This window comes from Dermacentor albipictus, chromosome 1, assembly GCF_038994185.2.
Source record: "Dermacentor albipictus isolate Rhodes 1998 colony chromosome 1, USDA_Dalb.pri_finalv2, whole genome shotgun sequence".
NCBI lineage: Eukaryota > Metazoa > Arthropoda > Arachnida > Ixodida > Ixodidae > Dermacentor > Dermacentor albipictus.
Genome location: NC_091821.1, coordinates 427,019,759 through 427,032,972, shown reverse-complemented (window position 1 = coordinate 427,032,972; position 13,214 = coordinate 427,019,759). Strand labels below are relative to the sequence as shown.

Sequence of the window (13,214 nt, the reverse complement as noted above, 5' to 3'; positions counted from 1 at the left end):
GGTATTGCGCGCCACAATCGCGCCAGAGCTTTAATGTGCGCGCTTCGCTATCCGGCGTAGGGCCTGGTGAGTCCGTCCCATCGCGGTGCGCGCGCACGCACCCGAGGATGAAGAGGAGGCAAAAGAAAAGAAAGAGCAAAGAATGTACCAACAAAACGAAGAGAGCCGGTCTCGCGATGAACCCCTTTTTTCTTTCGTATCGACACCGTAAACGCGTACGCACTACGCAACGTCAAGGTCAATCTGTCTCCGGTGGTCGGTGAACGCAGCTGCGAGCAATGCCGCTGGCCCAATTCGGCTCGATGAGCGACGCGCCATGGAACGGCACGTATCGTGGGCCGTTGATCTCGACGTGACTCCCGCGCTTTCGCCTTGACAGCTGGTGGGAGGGGATGTGGCACTCTGATTTCTTGCGCCTTTTATTCGCGCGTCATCTCCTTGTGTTGCTACTCTTTTTTCGCTGCAGAATCGTCCTGTCAGCGCGCGTTAGGGGGAAAAGAAGCTTCATCGCGCAGTCACTGACCCGACGGTGTAGTTAATGGCTCGGCGAAGCGGACGCGAAAGCGGAGCGGCGAGCATTTAACGTTACACTTAGTCGTCAGCGTTCGCAGAAGCAGCAACGAAGACCTGTTTTACGGACTTTGCCGTATTACATAATGCTCCTTCTTCAACACGCGTCATATATAGGTACGTCTCTAAATGGACGGTGCGCTTGTCTTGCAGAATAGAAGGGTGGGTGTTGCGAAACCTGTATATAATTTTGGAGGTGTCTTTCTTTTTTCCCGTTTTTTTTTTATAAGTCGCTTGAAGATGTTCACACAATCTGCTCATGTGTTGGAATTAATGCATGCTGCAACGGCGATACGTTTCATTGACACTGATGAAACTAAGTTCTCTCCGAGATGTGTACTCTGTAGAGAGCGAAGCAGCGTGGTTTCTAAACAAATCGACATTTCTTGTTCTTTCCAGCCCAATTTTGCTAACTGCAAGAAAGCTTCATGCACTCGTAGAATTTAATAGGCACCATTGTCACGGGCCCACTCTATCATTCTTCCATTCTAAAGAAACACACATACGCACCACAGCGCCATTAGCAGCACTGAAACCGCATTTTGGTCTTTTGCCGCTTGCGTACGCATCTCAGCAAAACCCGCAGACCTGAGAAACAGCGCATTCGCGGAATACCAACAGCGCCATCCAAAATATCGGGAGGCTTACAGCGCTCTGCGTCAACATAATTGTCGTGGGTCGTTGACCGGGCACGATGACCGACAAATTAGGCGTGAAAACGGCGTTCGCCTGTTTATGGATAATGCACTCTTATTTCGAACGCAGCTGAACAATTGTGCCCGCCTCGAGGTCCTGCACGAACGCGTGCCCACGGAAAGGACCACACGTTGCAACAGGCTTGTATTTTCAAATTTCCAACAAAGCCGAGCACGAAGGGAGTAGAGATGTGAGCTTGACGCATTCTGACGTACGTTTTTTTTTTCTCGTGCCCGCGGCCATTAACGCCGGTGGACTGAATCCACTTGGCATGAGCTGAATTTCGGCAACCGTGCTCTGCGACTCCCTAATTATGTAGTTTCCAGCGCGGTCAGCAACCTTGAAATGCAAGCGGTTAGGGCCATACGCACGGTCTTTTGCAATGCGAGTTGGATCTCAGACAAATGATAGGGTACATCCTCAATCCTGCAGTCGCCATTTAAGATAATCAGCACGAAAGATAAATCAGCATAATCAGATAAAAGCGCACTGACACTGGCAAGCCTCCGAGGTCTGTCGACCGACTCGGCCGTTAAACTTCTGTCGTAAATGTTGGTTTGGATGAGAAGCCCTGTTCTGCGTTATTTTCTCAATTCCGTTTTTTTTAAATTTTAGCTTAACAAGTCCAGCTGCCAATTCAGATGGTGAGTTATAATCAGCGGCCCGACAGACCAGTACGTGTGTGTGATTACACGGACCCGTGTTCAGAGAAGGTTAGGGCTTTGTTGGCTTCGATGTTTAGTGTGGCAATCATGGCTGTGCAGACGGTTACGTAGGGCGGACGCTTGAGGGAGTGTTGGAGATTTCTTGGAGATGCTATTCCCTCGCGCTAAGCATAGAAAGGATGCCGTGGCCGTTGACATTGAATGGGGCAAACTGTAAATCTGAGTAAATCGTATTTGCGAATTTCTCCTCTTAGTAATTTAGCCCCAGGACGTCCCGTACTCTTTTCGCATATTGATCGAGGTACGCTGGATTCATTGCTTCAGGGCGCCGTCTGATATGAACCAAGCTTTTCAGCTTCGTGTAGTCACTCGTGTCCCTTGGGTGCCTCATTAAATATGACGCTCCGACACCGCAGCGCGACGTAATTGGTTACATTGCCCAACGCGATAGCTATAGAATGCTAACGCGCTCGTGTACTTAGGTTTAGGCGCAGGTCAATGCAGCACCTGTGGTGGAAATTAATATGTATTTACAGTTCTGCACTAAGCCGTCTACTATACAGTAGGTTCTTAAACTGCATCAGTCGTTCCACGAATCAGTTCTTTCAAGCCTTAATGAATGCGTTCGAAATATACGTAACGTGTTGGAAGGGCAGAAACAGTTTTGTGTCCAGGAAGAGAATGGTCTAGAGCAACCGGGGTAGGGGTGTTGTGTCATCGTCACACTACCTGTTATTTCAACAACCGGTAAGAAGAAGGGTGTTTTTTCCCTAGTCGCGATGAACACGATCCGAATCTGGGTGCCGTATGGTTATCTGCGTATCGAGGGTATCTCATTTATTATTCCTTTTTGCCCCGCCTATAAACCTTCAGAAAAGTGAAGCTGCTGTTTGTTGGCAAAGCTAGCGTGCGGCTGACCTTCTCGCATCTCATATGGCACTCGTGGCCACGATATCCTCACTTCATTTATTTTTGGTTGCTCCTTAAGAACAGTGGGAAGGTGAGGCAGATTAATCTGTACCGGAAGAGAACTCTAATCCTTTTGTCTTGGTTCGTTTTTCCAGGGCCGAGAAAGACGAAGGCGGTCCCTTTTGCGCCACACACATTACCGCACTGAAACGGTGGAAACCACATGAAACAGACTCCGGCTTCGTGCTTGGGGAGGAAAAAAAAAATTAGAGTGGCTAGGGCAGTGTGCAAATCCAGCTTTTCCTCACCAAAGAAAAAGAAATACAAGAAAACGAACCGGTCTTCCTCTCTAAACCTTCGAGCGAGTCGACAAAAACCTCAAGGGTAGCCAGATTCGTTACGTCGAAGGCGGCGTGAAGAAAAATAAAGAAAACAAAAAAAGAATGTCGGATACGGACAGACTGCCTTCAGGCTGAGTAAATGCATTTTTCTTTTTCTTATTGCACGCCTTATTCTCTATTTAAAGCTTTTCTTGATTACGTTTTATCTGTTGTGCCTCTGTCCGGAGGTGAATACAAAACTCGCGACGACAATGGGCCACCGCCTGCCAAGGCGCATATCGTGAGGAGCGCGGCTGTGAACTTTTTTTGGGCGCTCGTCGCGCAGATCCAAGCAATTATCCGCGCGTTGAGCGAGCAACGCATATAGAGTTCCTAACAATGGGAGTCACGTGATATGGCCGGGAAACAAAAACAACTGACGTAGCGGATGGCGTTTTTTCCTCGCGCGATTTGAAAAGAACGGCAAAAAAAAGAAAGAAAGATAAATATTCCGAAGCTACGCGCAAGGGTGACTCGGGCAGTGCGTCGCGTCCTCAGTCCGGCACGTCGAGCAGTGGGACTTTTGCCTCGACGACATGATCTGTCAACGGGAGAATTTCGACAGCGCTCCATTGGACACGGCAAATGAAACATAGAACAACGTTGTGACTGACAACCGCAAACTTTATTTCTAAACACAAGGAAATAATGCATTTGATTGCCTGCCGCGGTGGCTTCGGCGTTGCGCTAAGCCCGATGGCGCGGGACCGAATCCCGGCCACGGCGGCTGCATTTAGAAGGGGGAGAGATGCTAACACGCCCCGTGTTTACCGCGCACTGGGTGCGCCTTAAAGAACACCAGGTGGTTGACATTAATCATGATCGCCCTATACAGCATGCGTCTGAATAATATCGTATTGTTTTGGTGAGTAAAACCCCAAAATTTCATTAATGTATAGCATTTGATCGTTACTAGGCGCTATATGTCCTGTAGTCCTTTTCAGTTTCTCGCATTGACTCGCACAGGTAAATATCTGCCAGTTCACGAGATGCACCAAGAAATACAGCTGAACACGCTGTTGTATTTGAACCTTTCGCCGGTGCCGTCTCGGCGAAGGAAAATTAACATTTCCGAGTCCGGAAATAGACGTTTATCGAAGCAGTCTCAATTGACACAGCGCCAATTCGCTTAGGCATACATCATCGCTATTTGTTCAGTGGAAACAACAACTCCAGAATAACGAAACATAAAATACGCCATTACTGATTTTTTTTTTATTTTAGTATATACACAGTCCGTCGCGAAAACTATACACTTGCCAAGGTCTGTTGACGGGCATGACACGCATTCGCTGCTTTCAACACAACAAATTTTCAGAGCATACTTTAGCATTCCTTCCCTCCTTGAGCATTCAGGTGATGCAGCCAATTGCATACGCTGTTTTTCTTCAAGAACAGCGCGCTATATAAAGTTGTCTATGGAATCCTGGCTCCCCACCTGACTTCGCTATCGTGTGTGCTGGTTGCCGAATGTGGCTAGGAAACGTCTATTAAAAGTGTGCGCAGAAGTTTAAGGTTGCAATTGCGATGCATTGGAATGGCCGGGCGAGACTGGGCATGACGCTGCGGAATAGTAGCGAGGTTGAGTATAGAACTCATTAATGATTTCTCACACGCATCGCGCTGAGGTATTCGAGGCGTCCGAGGTGAAACCTTCGGAGTCCCGACAAAAAAAAAAAAATGAAAAGGAACCGCCCGTCGCAACTACGCTATGGATCGGCGACGCCATGTGAGCGTGCCGTCCGGCCGCAGAAAAACAAAATGCATAAAGCGAAAACGAAAGAAAGTGAATGTTTCGACTTTTCTGTGTCTTTTACCAGCTCTTTCTTCGTCCAGGCGAATGGTATCTTCAGTGACTGCTTAAGAATCGGATACCGTCTCTGGGGCCGGGAGGTTGCACCCGACAGCAATCACCTTCCTCAAACCGTGTCTGTTGCAACAACACGCATGCCCGAGCCCTGAAAATTCGCGAAGGTGGACTTCGTCATTTGTTACGTCAGACGGATTAAGAACAATATGTTTGAAACACGCGATCTGCCAACTATAAATATTAGGATAGTGGCAGAACTCGACAGTGCGAAGTATACCTGAAGGCGACGTGCCTTGAGGCTTCACACGCGTACTGTATCGAGGCGAAAAGTGAATAAACGTGCTACGTTAAACATGTATTCTGCAACTTCAATGGGGATAGGTGGTCTATCTTCCACCCCCACCCCCTCATTTTTTGTCACCTGCTGTGGTGCTTCACTGGCTGTGGTGATACTCAGCACATGGACGAGGTTTCGACTCCCGGCCCCGACTGCCACACGTACTCCGATAGGGACCAAATGCAAGAAAAACACTCGTGGGACCATGCATTGCGCGCCCATTGAACAACACTAGAAATTAATAAGGTGATCCGGAGTCCACCAGTGCAACATGCGTCAAACCCACCGCACGAGCTCTTCAAATTGAATGCCACAATTCTAGGCTCCATTTCTTTTTTTTTATGTGTGTGTGGATGGGTGTACAGCAACAGGAACAGTTATAAAGTTCCTCATCTCACGATTATGTTTACTGCGTTTGCGCCCTCCGCATTGTTGTTAATACAAACAGAATATATTACAAAGTAAGAAGGCGATGTTCCACTCATTTTCTGCTTCATCATGTTATCCTCGTTTATGCCATAATTTCACGTTGTCCGCTGAGACAGCGCGCGGCTGGCTTAAAACATCTCACACGTATTCCGTTATATAATATAACACCTCCCGCCCGCCACCACCACCAGCACTCGCAAAAAAAAAAAAAAGAGTACAGTGGTTTTGAGGACGCGATTGGGCGGCTAGTCGTCAGTGTATATTCAAGTAGGGCAGTTCGATGTGACCAAAGGTATTCGAACGAGAATGACGCCCGGCCGTTACTACCCTCACATTAGAAAATTCGGCACGCTTCGTTGATCTACAGCATGCAGGCCATTTAAAGTGCGTTTTATATTACAACTCGGGGGGAGCACGGGATCTTCGATAACTTATTCATTCTCGGTTTCGAAATTCTGCTTGCTGTAGTTTGCTCACATTGTTGCGGTCGAATTATGCAAGCTCGCACACAATGGTGAAGCTCTCCAACGCGACGTGAATGTTAGTGTGAAGATGTAAAGCAAGCCATCCGAGTAACTTACAATGCAGCAGTAATCCACACGTCGCCACGCTAGTCCGCTGAACTTGACAATCCAACCTCGGCGACGACCAGCTCGGGGACTCGACGGCGTAACAGCTGGAGCTGAGGACGGTGACGCTCACGGGTGTGCCGTGGGCGACTCGTGAACAGGGGACAGAAAAACGTGCACAGTCTGGTCCTCCATGGAGAAGCAGGTATTACTCAACACAAACTGCACCGTCAAGCGTCCCTACAATTCCCGCTCTTGTTTCAACCGAGTTGAGAGAAAATTGTACTTTCCATACGCGGAGCAGAGTGAACGAACGATCGGCAGAGGATATTTTTGGCCAAACAGCAGCACAGCCGCTCGACAGTTCCAAATGAAGAGGCGCAGCGCGGTCTTATGAAGAGGCGGAGTGATGAAACGAATGGGACGTCCCGAATCGGGTAAAGAGCGATGTTCCTTCTTCCGTTCGACGTCTTCGGCTGCTATGTGCGCGAGGGCTCCGCCGGCGGGTCGCGTGCGCCGAGTCGGCCTGTGTGAGAGAGGAGGGGAGGAGCGGGGCGCAAACACCACCACCGCGCCGTGGGCTTGAAAACGAGCGCGTGCGACCGAGAGCTCAGTTTGCTGACTCCCGCTCCGGTCGTCGAGCCGCTACCGACTACGCGCTCCTGCGCGCGGTCGCGCTGGCGAACGGCTGAGGGCAAGCACCGCCCCCCCCCCCTCTCCCCCACCTGCGGCCGCTCTCCTCCGGGCAGCGCGGTCGCGTCACCCGAAGGCGGCCACTGGCGGCGCGTTCTTCTGCGGCGGGAGAGCATGCGCGCCGAAGACGCCGATGAGACGCGAGCTAAACGCGTGCCGAACGGAAGGCCGCCTGCACATTCGCGCGGCAGTTTCTTGCGCGGAGATCTCACTTGCTCGCTAACCACGCGGTTTCGCCCTGAGCGGGTCCTCTAAATGTCTCGGTGGCGTATGGCTCTTCGATTTTCTCGTCATCAGCAAGCACGTTGGGTATGCTTGGATTGTGAAACGCCTAGTCACAGTTAATATTAAATTATGTGGTTTTATGAGGCATGTCTCCTCCATCACAATGCGGTCGCCATCACCGGGATTCGATCCCGTGACCTCGTGCTTGGCAGCCCAACACCACAGAGAGAGAGAGAGAGAGAGAGGATATAAGGAAGGCAGGGATGTTAACCAGTCAAGAGTCCGGTTGGCTGCCCTACGCCAGGGTAAGGGAAAAGGGAAAGAGAGAGAGAAGGGAGATAGAGAGGGTGCACGGACAGTAGTACTTTAGTCAAAGCCGCTCGTACAAACCAGCCGTTCTCAGAAAGCACAAAATTGCCTTCGTTGCTTTCTGAGCCGATGATAGGTGGGGTCTGTGTTCTAGTACTGTTTGCTGCACTCAGAGGATGGTCGTCTAGTTTCGTGAACGTGTTGGACCAAGATTGTCTTTGAGCTTGAAATTCTGGACAGTGGCACAATAAGTGGTCAATGTTCTCTTCGCATCTGAAAACATCTCATGCAGGACTATCAGCCATTCTAATTAGTGCTGAATAAGCTTTCGTGAAGGCCACTCCCAGCCACAACCGACACAGAAGAAACGCTTCGCGTCGGCGCAGACCGGCTGGAGGTCTGAGTTGCTTTGAAGGGCTTAGTCTGTGCACTCTGGTGCGGCGTGTATGTGCGGTATTCCACCGTGCTAAGAAAAACGTGTGTGCTAGAATGCGTTGTCTCGCAACGACGCTCCTTTAGAGAAGAATGGGGACGCAGCGGTAGTCGTTGTTTGACGTGCGAGCTGCCTTATCTGCGTCATTATTTCCAATACCGCAATGGCCTGGCATCCACGGAAAGAGATATCATGGCCTTTTTCTCTTCAGTGATGGACAAGTTCCACGATTTCACGCTTGAGCTAATCGTGAGTTCCATGTTGGAAAATGACAGCACACATTGCAAGGCCGGCGTTGAATCGCAGAAGACTGCCCATTTTCGAGGACTTTCAGCATTTATGACATGAAGCGCGCGTCGCGGAGAGCCGCAAGCTCTGCAGATGTAGACGTAATGAGATGGGAAGTCTTGAACCGCTGGGTTATTCACATTATTGGTATAACTACAGCGCCATCGGATCTGGTTGATGTAGTTGAATCATCAGTATGGACGTGTGTGCAGTCGCTGTATTTCTCGTACAGGAGAAATCTGCACTCAAACTAAGTTGCTTGAGTGCAGATGACGGTAATTCCGACTTTTACAGTAGTCCTGGGATAGTTAGGTTTACTTGAGTACAGCTCACACACGATGGAGAAATTGAAAGTCTTGCCGCAGGTGCATAACCTGACCTGAGAGAGGCACGGTGCGCGAAGAAAGATGCACGAATTGTCGTGTGGGGCCTTCCTACTGAGAGACTGGAGAGGTGTTGGGTAGGGGTCCGGCCGAAGTGTACTTTGTGCACACGCATTGTTTCAATGGTAGTGTGCGTTCTAACAGTGTAATCTTGAGCGAATGCAATATCTTCAGTCATTGACGCACTCCGTGGTAGGCAAAAGCATATCTTGAGGACTTGGGCTTGCATGCTTTGAATGGTGTTCAGGTTAGTTCTGCAGGCGTTCAAGATGACCGGTAGACTGTACCGTAGAAATCCCATAAAGATGACCCTGTACAGTTGCATCATAGATTCTGTTGACACTCCCCAGGTCTTTCCTGCTAGGAACTTAATCACATGGCAAATCACATGAGGGGGCCATGAGCCATTTCTGTCAATGACCACCCCCAAATATCTGTGACTTTTGCTGTACGAGATCAGCTGTCCGTCTATTGTTATCACGTAAGGAGACATTGGTTTACTGGTAAATGCCACTACTGCACACTTTTCACATGATATTTGAAGTTCTTGTTCTGGAAGGTAAGATGACGTTAAAGTCACTGCCTACTGAATCCGCACGCGAAGCTGCAGTAACGTCACACCCGACGTCCAAATACGAATGTCGTCGGCATAGATGGAGAGCCTAACGGTGCATGGAAGGATGTCGGCGAGACCAGTACGTGAGTGTTAGATTGAAGAACATTGGGCTCAGTACGCCACCCTGAGGCACCCCACGGTTACTGTAATGCTGGGAGGTTGGAGCATCCTGGCAAGTAGGAAAATGATCTCTTGTGTAGATAGTAGCTACTAATCCAGAAATAGATCTTGCCGCAAAGTCCAACTACGGTTAACGCGTTGAAAATCGCTTCATGCGTTAAGTTATCGTATGCTCCCTTAACATCCACGAACAGGACAGCAGATAATTTTTTGCAGGGCCTCTGGGCTCTACGTCCGTCACCAAGTCGATAACGTTGTCTGTGGAAGAACGGCCGCGCCTGAAACCCACTGTATCTGGATGTGCCTGGTAACGCTCGAGGTACCATTCTAGCCGTGCTAGAAACATTCGCTCCATTAATTTTTCGATGCTACTGGCAAGTCCAATTGGTCGGTATGATGAAATGTCTACAGCTACTTGCCAGGCTTGTACAGTGGAATTAGGCGACTGGTCTTCCATTACTTGGGCACCGTACCTGTCTGCCAGGAGCTGTTGAACAAGAGCAGGAGCACTTTGCGAGCCTCTTCGTCAGGATTACATAGGGCACGGTAGGTTATACCATCGGGTCCTGGTCACGGTGAACGCTTGCACAAGGCAAGCGAAGCTTCTAGTTCGTCCATGGTGAAAGGACTGTCCCTGCGGGGGTCACGTGAAATCATCGAGTGGTCGAGCGTCGATGTTCTAGCAAATGTATTTTTGCGAGCAACCTTCCTGCACAAATCGTCAGTGACGTCAATCTCTCTGTATTGTTGGTGAAGAGACAAATACTCGAAAGGGTGGTCCTGGTCAGGGGTTCCGTGGAGACCACGAACAGTTCTCCATATACGAGACAAAAGTTTTCGTGGATCCAAAGACTCGCAGAATGACATCCATCTTTCCAATGCATGTTTGTCCATGCGACGCTGAATTTTCTTTTGAAATCTCCTGGCCAACCTCACGTTATGTAGAGACTTTGTGCGCCTGTATCTTCACTCTACATGACGACGAATTGCACGATACTTCTCCAGCTCAATATCATATTCGATGCGCGTAGACGTTCTCGGAAGAGAATGCCTGGCAGCCTCTAGGCCACCCTGTGTGGTGAGCCCTAGGCTAGAGGACAAGCCAGCACGAAAGCCGTCATCGACAATTCATTTGAACATTGGCCAGTCGATACATTGAGTGACGCCGGCTAACTTGAAAGCCGTCAACCCTTCAATCCTAGTATAAGTGGATAGGTGGTCACTTCCCCGCGTTTTCATATCCGAAAACCACCTGACCTTTCTAGTGGAGGAGCGCGAAAAAAAAGTGAGGTCCAGGCAGCTACAGTAGACAGTTCGACACAGAAAGGAGGGGCTTCTATTGTTTTACAAAGACAATTATTGTTTGGAGGCAAATGGCACTAATCTTCGGCCCCTCGAGTTTATCTTAGAACTTCCACAGAGATAGAGTTGCGCATTAAAGTCTCCAGTCATCATCAAAGGCTGCGGAGACGCTGTCGTAATTCGCCATGACCGCTCGCAGTCCAGTTGGCTTGAGAGAGATTATGTAGGCTCCAACTACTCTAAAAATGAGCTTGCCTTTCTTCACTTTCAGACATACTACCGGTTTCCTTGGTCAGGTGGCACAGGATGATGGACATAGGTAAGATCACGTTGTATGAAATCGATGATCTTGCTGCATTTTCCGTGGGTGGCGGACATGAAACACTCACACCGGGGCAGTATGATGTTAGCCAATAGGTGCTCGCAGATGACGATGATGGGGGAACTGATTCATGAACACAAACTGTCGAAAGTCCGACAAGCATGTCGTAAGTCCTCTGGCGTTCCACTGAAATATCGACGCGTTCCAGACCTCGTCGTGAAACGACGGCTTCTGGAGAGCCATGATTTGAACGAAGAACTGCAAGTACTGAACTCAATGTGTCCAGCACCTGTGGCACGTTTTGCGGAGACGAAGGTTGCATGCCATTACTGCATATCATATTGACCGCAAATAAAGACGGGGACAACGCAAGAGAACAGAAAAACAACATGGGCGGTTTTTGTGTTCTCTTCCGCTGTCCCTGTCTTTATTTGCGGTCAGTCCGATATGCAGTAAACACCAACTAGGCCAAACTAATGTTCATGTCGTTACCTATAGCGAAAATGGCATTTATGAGCGACCTCAGAATGTCGATGACATGGAGATCATCAGCCAGCGTCGCTTCAACATTTGCCGAAGCCGTCGTGGTCCGTGCGTTTTGAGGTAAGTGAGCAGGGCTTCGTGCCCTCGGTAGTTCAGGCCATTTTCAAAACGGGTGAGACTTTGCGCTTTGTTTGCTTTCCTTGTATCTGTATCGGTGGTGCTATGCGTTGATGCGGAAATACTTCTGACGGAAGATGGCGCGTCACTGTGTGCAGCTGCGGTATTTCGTGAACGTTTTCGGTGTCCATGCCGACGTCGCCGAAGAGCGGCATTAGCCTCTCGATGCGTTGAATTTTCCTGCATCATTCGTTTGAGAATTGCGAATTCCTTCCGCAACCGCGGGCAATCCTTTGATGAGGCCTTATGAGCACCACTGCAGTTATGGCACTTTAGAACATCTGTGCTGCAGGCGTCTCCTGAATGGGACTCGGGCCACCGCGGGCACACGACTTTGTTCACTAAGACAGCCTTTACGTGACCAATCCCACAACACTTGAAACACTGGAGGGGCTCTGGCACGAATGGTCGTATTGGGCGGCGGACATGTCCTATTTTGACGGGGGAAGGAAAGCTGTCTCCTTCAAACAAAACCTTCACACAACATGTGTTTCCTTGTACGAAAATCCTAGTAATAAAAGTGCCTTCTGTCATTGGTTTGATCAGTATTGGCAAGTTGTCATTCGGGATAATAATGTCAACGTCATAAATGACGCCCACAGTACTATCAGTATAAATGACGCCCGCAGTACAATGACGCCCGCAGTCGCCTGTGAGGATTGTTCATAGCACCTTTAAATTGTCGATCTCAGTTCTATTACGTAAACCTTGTAGTGCACTGCAATGTTACACATCAACTGCCAAGACATTTTTCCGCGAGTTAATTCTCACGTCTTTAATCTCAGTTGGCGCCATTTTCTCGAGCAACAAAGAGAGGACCTGCCTGTTTAGGAGCCTCAAATTGGTCGCCGGGTCCACGGGCATGACGAGCACAGTTTGCGGCCAGCGCTGGGGTGCACTCTAGATGGCAGAAGCGCTTGCCGACGGAGATACCTGCAGTAGTCTTCTTTTTGCTGATCTATTTATCGCGACCTTGAAGTCATCGTCCGACGAGTCGTAGCTGTCCGAGTATAACTCAGTGGCTGTGCTGTCTGTATCACTTGATGCACTTCCACGCTTCCTGGACATTATTCGACCTGACGGCTGCGCACCAGGAAGATCCTCGGAGTTCTCTTCATTCATTACGTCAAGGAGGGAGTGGCTTCTCCCAGAAATGCAGGGAAACAAAGCGAGGAAGCAGAAACAAAAGTACAAGCGTTCTTCGAAAGAGAACTTCATTTTCCTTCACCGCCAATGCCATAGCGCTCTCAGCTACTACGGCCGGTGCCCAGCCACAGTCGCCGTTGGCGTTGAGTTTGTTGCAAAAATTACTAGAGGTATACCCTGGCACTGGTGTCGCCTACAGCTGCAAGCATGGTGGTTCAGGCACCACGGTAATGATGGGTATGGTACACGGCATTACCATGTTCTTATTGCTGTCTGCATTTGGAAATATAGGATTGCTTCGAAATTGAGACCAATCAAGGCAGATAAAACGCAATAAATAAATCCCCAAATA

At 49.3% G+C, this 13,214-nt stretch overlaps 1 protein-coding gene across 2 annotated transcripts in view; it reads right to left on the bottom strand.

Moving 5' to 3' along the window:
- LOC135897330 (calcitonin gene-related peptide type 1 receptor-like) overlaps positions 1-7,028 on the bottom strand; it is a 188,669-nt gene extending 181,641 nt beyond the window's left edge. For both annotated transcript variants that reach the window (XM_065425952.1, XM_065425945.1), the window contains exon 1: positions 6,378-7,028. The gene's annotated coding sequence lies outside the window, so the exon portion shown is untranslated. The remainder of the gene's footprint in view (positions 1-6,377) is intronic.
- Positions 7,029-13,214: the final 6,186 nt, after the last annotated feature.